The sequence below is a fragment of the Theropithecus gelada genome, chromosome 2 (genome assembly GCF_003255815.1).
Source record: "Theropithecus gelada isolate Dixy chromosome 2, Tgel_1.0, whole genome shotgun sequence".
Classification (NCBI taxonomy): domain Eukaryota; kingdom Metazoa; phylum Chordata; class Mammalia; order Primates; family Cercopithecidae; genus Theropithecus; species Theropithecus gelada.
The window spans coordinates 169524344-169531676 of record NC_037669.1 but is presented as its reverse complement, the minus strand read 5'-3'; positions in this window follow the sequence as shown (position 1 = coordinate 169531676).

The following is a 7333-nucleotide window of genomic DNA, read 5'->3' as shown; positions in this document are numbered from 1 at the left end:
AAAAATGGTTTATTAAAATATAATTGACAGAAGATGAGCTGTGCATATTTAAGGGGTACAATTTCATAAGTTTTGATGTAAATGCGCACCCATAAAACCATCACCACAATCAAGATAATGAAGATAGCCATCATACCCCTTTGCAATCTTATCCTGTCATCTCTCCTTCCCTCACCCCTAACTCCAGGCAATGACTGATCTGCTTTCTGTCTCTATATTCTATGTTCTCATTTTCTAGAATTTTATAGGAAGCAACCATACAGTATGTACTCTTTTTAAATTGTTTTTCTTCACTCAGCATACTTATATTGAGATTCACTCATGTTGCAGTAGGAATCAAGTACCATTGAATGTAGTGGGTTCATTTTCATTAATGAGGAGAATTCCATTGTGCAGATATACTAGTTTGTTTATTTATACACCTGTTGATGGACAGCTGGGTTGTTTCCAGCTTTTGATTATCATAAATTAATTTGTTATGAACATCAATGTATGGTGTTTGTGTAGACATATGCTTTCTTTTCTCTTGATAAAATACCTAGGAATGGAATAGCTGGATCATATGGTAGTGTTTGTGTAATTGTTTAAGAACCTGTCAAATTGTTTTTCAGAGCAGTTATACCATTTTACATTCCTACTAGTGTTCCTGGAACAAAGCCGGGTCCGGCTGCGTTTTCTCAAGTCCCAACAACGAGACACAGACAAACTAGGAAGAAGGGAATTTTTTTACTGTGACTGGATACAGCGAGAAGGCCAGAGGCAATTCCACCAGACCAACTCAGAGTGTTACAATTTTCTTAGTCCTTATATAGATTGGAGTTGTGTGCCTACAGCATAGCATTTGCCTAAGCCTTTTGGTAACTAATTTTGTTCCAACTAGAAGGTCAGGGGCAAAAAATGTTTGCTAAGTCTGATTAAAAGGGCCCCAGTACTTTCAAGGCCTGCCTACTGTGGTACAGGAGTGATTATTTCTATCTTATCTCCTTTACAGCTTGGTCTGGAGAGCTGCCTGAGACTCTCCAATGAATCTATTCAAACAGCTGCCTCTGTTACCTTGTCTTGTCTCAGATTTTGTTGACCCAAGACAGGTCCTGGCACTAGGAATGTAAAACTGTTTATTATTTTGGCTTGCTCCAACAAGGGAGAAGCCCACGCAAGCCTCCTACTGACCATATGTTTCATTTCTAGCTTTGATGTCTGGGCACCTATTTCCCTAGGTTTAACTATTTGCTCAATGTGAAGGCAGCACTGTGGAAATTTGTCTGTGTAACTGGGGTGCTATGCAGGCCTGTCTGTGTGACTGTCATGCAGGCCCATCTGTGTGACTGTCACACAGGCCCATCTGTGTGATAGCCAGGGAGAATTGGCCTGCCACACCAACAATGTATGATTCTTTATAAATTCTAAATACAAGTCCCTTAAAAGAAGTACAATTTGTAATTTTTTTCCTAAGATGTGGCTTCTATTTATTCTCTTTACAGTATTTTTTGAAGAGCAAAATTTTTGATTTTGAGGAAGTCCAGTTTGTTCTTACATGGATTGTGCTTTTGATGTGGTATCTAGAAAATCTTTGCCTAGAAAATCTAGAAAATCTTTGTGGTATCTAGAAAACTTTTGTTTTCTCCTAGAAGATTTTTACAGATCCATGTTGAATGATTTTTTTGTACATTTGTATGTGGTTGGGGTATGAATTCTTTTCAGTGTGTGTGTGTGTGAATGGACATCAATTTTCCGAGCATCATTTGTCAAAAAGACTGTCGTTTCTTCACTGACTTTTTTTGCATCTTTGTGAAAAATCAACTGCCCCTATATGGGTGAGTCTGTTTCTGTACTTTTCATTCTGTTTCACAGATGCATTTGTCTACCTTTATATTAATCCCACTATTTTGATTATTGTAGCTTTATAATAAGTTTTGAAATGAGACTGTTAATTCTCCAACTTTTTTCTTTTTCCAAATTGTTTTGGCTCCCCTGAGTCTTTAGTGTTCTCATATGAATTTTAGAATGTGTTTGTCAATTTCTACGTTGCTGGGATTTTATTGGGAACATATCAAACCTATTAATCAGTTTGAGAGAAATGACATTGAGTACTTCAACACACAAATTCAATATATATTTCCTATATTTCCTTTGTTTAGGTCTTCCTTAATTTCTGTCAGTATTGTTTAAAGTTTTTAGTGTTTCATATTTTTTATAAGTTCCATCCCTGATTATTTAATATATTTTGATGCTATATAAATAGCACTACTTTTTAATTTCAATATTTGAGTTTTCACTGCCAGTATATAGAAAGCAATTTATTTTTGTTATTATTATTATTTTTGAGACAGGGTCTCACTCTGTTGCCTGGGCTGGAGCACAGTGGTGCAAACAGGATTCACTGCAGCCTTGATCTTCTGGGCTCAAGCAATCCCTCCTCCTCACTGTCCCATCCGCGTAGCTGAGACTACAGTTCCTTGCCACCAGGCTTGGCTAGTTTTTTTATTTTTTGGAGAGACAAGGTCTCACTATGTTGCCCAGGCTGGTCTTGACTTTCTGAGCTCAAGCAGTCCTCCTGTCTTGGCCTCCCAAAATCCTGGGATTATAGGTGTGAGCCACCATGCACAATTCAGTTTTGTTTATTGACATTTTGTTAAATTCACTTCCTAATTCTAGTAATTTTTTTCTGTAGATTCCACCAGATTTTCTGCAGAGATAATCATGTCGTCTTTGGATAAAGACAGTTTTACTTTTCTCTTTTCTACTTGGATGCATTCTGTTTCATCGTTTGCTTATTGTACTGGCTATGACCTCTGGTACAATGCCGAACAGAAGCTGTGAGGGTGAAAAGCCTTGTCTTGTTCCTTATCTTAAGGGAAAATAATTCGGTTTTTTCTCGTGATGTTAACATACAAATAAAATATTAGTTGTGAGTATTTGTCAGGTTGATGTAGTTCCCTTCTATTCCTAGTTTGATGAACGTTCTTATCATGAATGGATGCTAGATTTTGTAAAATCATTTTAGTGTTTCTTAAGAGAGATATATATGGTTTTTCTTTTTTAGTTTGGTAATATGGTAATTTATATTGATTGATTTTCTAATGTTAAACCGACTTTACATTCTTGGGATAAGATCATACTTTGTCATGACATCAATTTTATATCTTCTTCGGCTGGGCGCGGTGGCTCAAGCCTGTAATCCCAGCACTTTGGGAGGCCGAGACGGGTGGATCACAAGGTCAGGAGATCGAGACCATCCTGGCTAACACGGTGAAACCCCGTCTCTACTAAAAAATACAAAAAAAAACCTAGCCGGGCGCGGTGGCGGGCACCTGTAGTCCCAGCTACTTGGGAGGCTGAGGCAGGAGAATGGCGTAGACCCGGGAGGCGGAACTTGCGGTGAGCTGAGATCCGGCCACTGCACTCCAGCCTGGGTGACAGAGCGAGACTCCGTTTCAAACAACATCTACAAAACAAAAAAAAAAAAATTTATATCTTCTTCAATTTGGTTTTCTAAATGTTGATTAGAATTTTGAATTTCATGTTCATAAGGAATTTTGGGATATAGTTTTTTTTATTTTTAAATAATGCCTTTATTTGGCATTAAGATAATGCTGGCCCTATAGAACAAGTCAGAAAACATTCTTGCCTTTTCAGTTTTCTGAAAACAGTGTTTGTAGAATTGGTATTATTTCTTTTTTAAAGTTTTAACAGAATTCTCCAATAAAGTCAAGTGTACCCGGACTTTCCTTTGCAGGAATTCTTTAACCTATAAACCCAATTTTGTTAATAGACCTAATGCTTTCCGGCTATTTCTTCTTGAGTGTAGTTTGGTAGTTTGCCTTTCATGGAATTTGTCCATTTACTCTACATTGCTGAATTTATTTGCATAAGATTGTTCAAAATGTTGCCTTACTATCTTTTCATTATCTGCAGAATCTTTGGTGATATAACCTCTCTCATTATTGATATTAGAAATTTTTGTTTTTTCTCTTTTTTCACATTTATCTAAAGTTGTCAACCTAATTGATCTTCTCAAATAACCATTTGTTTTATTGTTGTTCCCTTTTCTATTTAATTGATTTCCACTCTGATCATTATTATTTCCTTCCTTCCACTTACTGTGAATTTAATTTGCTCTTCTTTTGCTAGTTTCTTAAGGTGGAAGCTTAGATTGTTGGTTTGAGACCATTTTTCTTTCCAAATATAGGCAATAGGTACTATAGATTTCTCTTCTAGGTACTACTTTAGCAGCATCTGACTAATTTTGATATGTTTTCATTTTAATTCAGTTCAGAATTCTAATTTTCATTTTGATTTTTTTTGACTCATAGGTAATTTAGAAGTGTGTAATTCTAAGTATTTGAGGATTTTCCATATATCTTTCTGTTAATGATTTATAATTTAACTCATTTGTGTTGATAATATATTTTTATAACTTGAACTTTTTAAAGTTTATTGAGACTTGTTTTATGGTTTAGAATGTGGCTATTATGATAAATGTTCTGAGTGCATGTGAGAAGAATGTATTCTGCATTTTGTGGGTGGAGTGCTCTAAAAATATCAATTAGGACAAGTTGGTTGAGTATCGATAAAGTCTTCTATATTTTTATTGGATTTTTATCTGCTTGTTCTATCAATTAATGAGAAAGGAATATCTGGATATAATTGTGGATTTGTATATTCTTCATACAGCTGTATGAAGTTCTTGCATTATAGATTTGTAAGTTGTTGTTAGTTATATAAACACTTTGGATTATTATGCCCTTTTAATGAATTGATGCTTTATCATTATAAAATAAACTTTTTCATTGCTACTTGTATTCTTTGCTCTAAAATTTACATGATTTCATATAAATATAGCCATTCCAGCTTTCTTTAAATAACTTCCAGCATGATATATCATATACTATCTTTTTACTTTTAGCCTATTTCTATCTTCATATTTGAAGTGTGTTTCTTGTATGCAGCATGTAGTTAAGTCTTGCTTTTTTATTCAATATAATAATCTTTGTCTTATGATATGGACATTTAGACCGGTTATAGTTGATGTGGTTACTGATATGGTTGAGTTTAAATCTATCATCACACTAATTGTTTTCTATTTGTCTTTTTGTTCCTTCTTTTCACCTTTTCTGCCTTCTTTTGAATTGATTGAATATATTTTTATGGTCCCATTTCATTTTCTTTGATGGCTTACTAGCTGTAACTTTGATTATTTTAGCAATTTTATTTTTAGAGTTTATAGTATACATCTATAGCTCATCATAATCTACCTTTAAGTGGTGCTGTATAATTTCATGCATCTTGTAAGATTCTTTCAGCAATGCCTTTCTGATTTTCTTCTCCTGGCATTTGTGCTACCATTGTCATGCATTTTACTTTTATAGGTATATTACAGTTCCATACTACATTATTTTTGTTTTAACAGTCCATAGTCTTTTAAATATATTTAAATAATGAGTAAGTTTTAAAATATTTGCTCACACAGTTACTATTTCTGGTGCTCTTTCTTTATTTGTGTAGATCCATATCACTATCTGTTATCATCTTAATTCTGCCTGTAGGATAATTTTTAATTTTTTTTTGGTAATGTGCCTACTGGAGATGAATTCTTTTTGCTTTTTAATGTGGTTTGTGAAAGATATTCTTATTAGGAATAGAATTTTAGTTGTCTTTTGTTTGTTTGTTTGTTTTTTATTTTCGGTAATTTGATAATGCTGCTCCATTTCTTTCTGATGAGTAATCTGCTATCATACTTTTTGTCCTGCTAAAAGAATCGTGCCCTTTTTTGTCTGCGAGTGACTTTAAAATTGTCTTTTTATTACTCTTTTCGAGCTCTCAGACTATGATTTACTTTTACATAGCTTTTTTCATGTTTCTTGTGCTTGGTGTTTGCTATGTTTCTTGAAGTTGTGGGTTTATAGTTTTCATCAAATTTGGAAAACTTTTGGCTATTATGCCTTCAGGTTGCTTTTTTCATGTTTATTAGGCCATCTGAAGTTGCCTCACAGTTGTTTATTGTTCTTTAATTTTCTTTTTTTCTCTGTGTTTCATTTTGGATAGCTTCTATTGCTGTGCCTTCAAGTTCACTGATCTTTTCTCTTATGATGTAGTTTTGTACTATAGTTTACATTATTGTTTCTACCCTTATCACTGATTTCATATTTTTCCAGCCATGAAACTTTGCTTCACCTGTTTCTCTTCCCCCAAACACCTGTAATACATCACAATACACCAGACCTTGAACTCTCTGGAGAGCAACTGTGGAGGATTATCTCATGATTCAGGAAGAAAATTAAAACTGACTAGTAGCATAATTATCTTTCAACTTTCTCCATCACTGTGCCAATCGGGAGGTTTTCATTGGGTACATTTTTCTTCTAGCTCTCATTCCTTATGCCAAAAATTGTTACTCAGGGCCCTTTTAGTTCTGAGACCTTAGATCACTCTTCCTTGGCTTTTTCCAACCTTTGAGTATTTAAAGGAACTGCTATTAAACCTATCGACTCTGGATCCCTATGTAGGGGCACTATTAAAAATATTTAACAACCAGATAGAAGCAATGCCAGAGATTTCATACTCAGTCAATATTGCTAGTTGAAGATGAGAGAAGTACTAGAGGAGGATATGAGGATGATTAGACTGTAGGAGGGTATGGGCAGGGGGTGGGAGGTCAGCATGCAGTTGTTTATAAGCTGGTAGGAAAGTATTTTAATGATTCGACCAGTGTGATACAGCTGTTAAAGTACCTATCCGTAAATATCAGGTCTGTCACGACTCAAAGCACAAGCAATGCCATGAAATTACTGGCTTACTTGGTTATGTATGAAATCTTAGGCAGGGCTTTCTCATCCAATCCTCTCTATTTGCTAAAGGCAGAGAATATAAAGGTTTATTTTTATTGTATCCAGAGTCAGTCTTCTAAGAACATTTTTTCCTGGTCCCATTGCAAGTTTATGAATCACATGATTCATAATTAGATAGCGTGTTTATTTTTGATGATTATAGCAATTTAAAAATCAAAGCTATGTAATGATACATCGAGACCATCTTTCAGGATCTTCTCCTCACCAAGATGTCCTCCAATCTTTAGAACACCACCTAGTGGACTAATTCAAATGATAATTTCTACCTGTGTGTTTTCTTCACTTAGGATGAAATAACAATAAGAAAAATTATCAAAGTAAATGTATTCTTACCATTTCACTTTCTTGTTCTTATTTTTGATAATTTAGAAATAAGTTAGATTTATCTGAGCTAACTTGTTACTTATAAAGAAGTTTATTTTCTAAGTACTCTGGATTTTTGAGAATCTTGCCTCATTGACATTAATTTTTCATAATCCAGCACA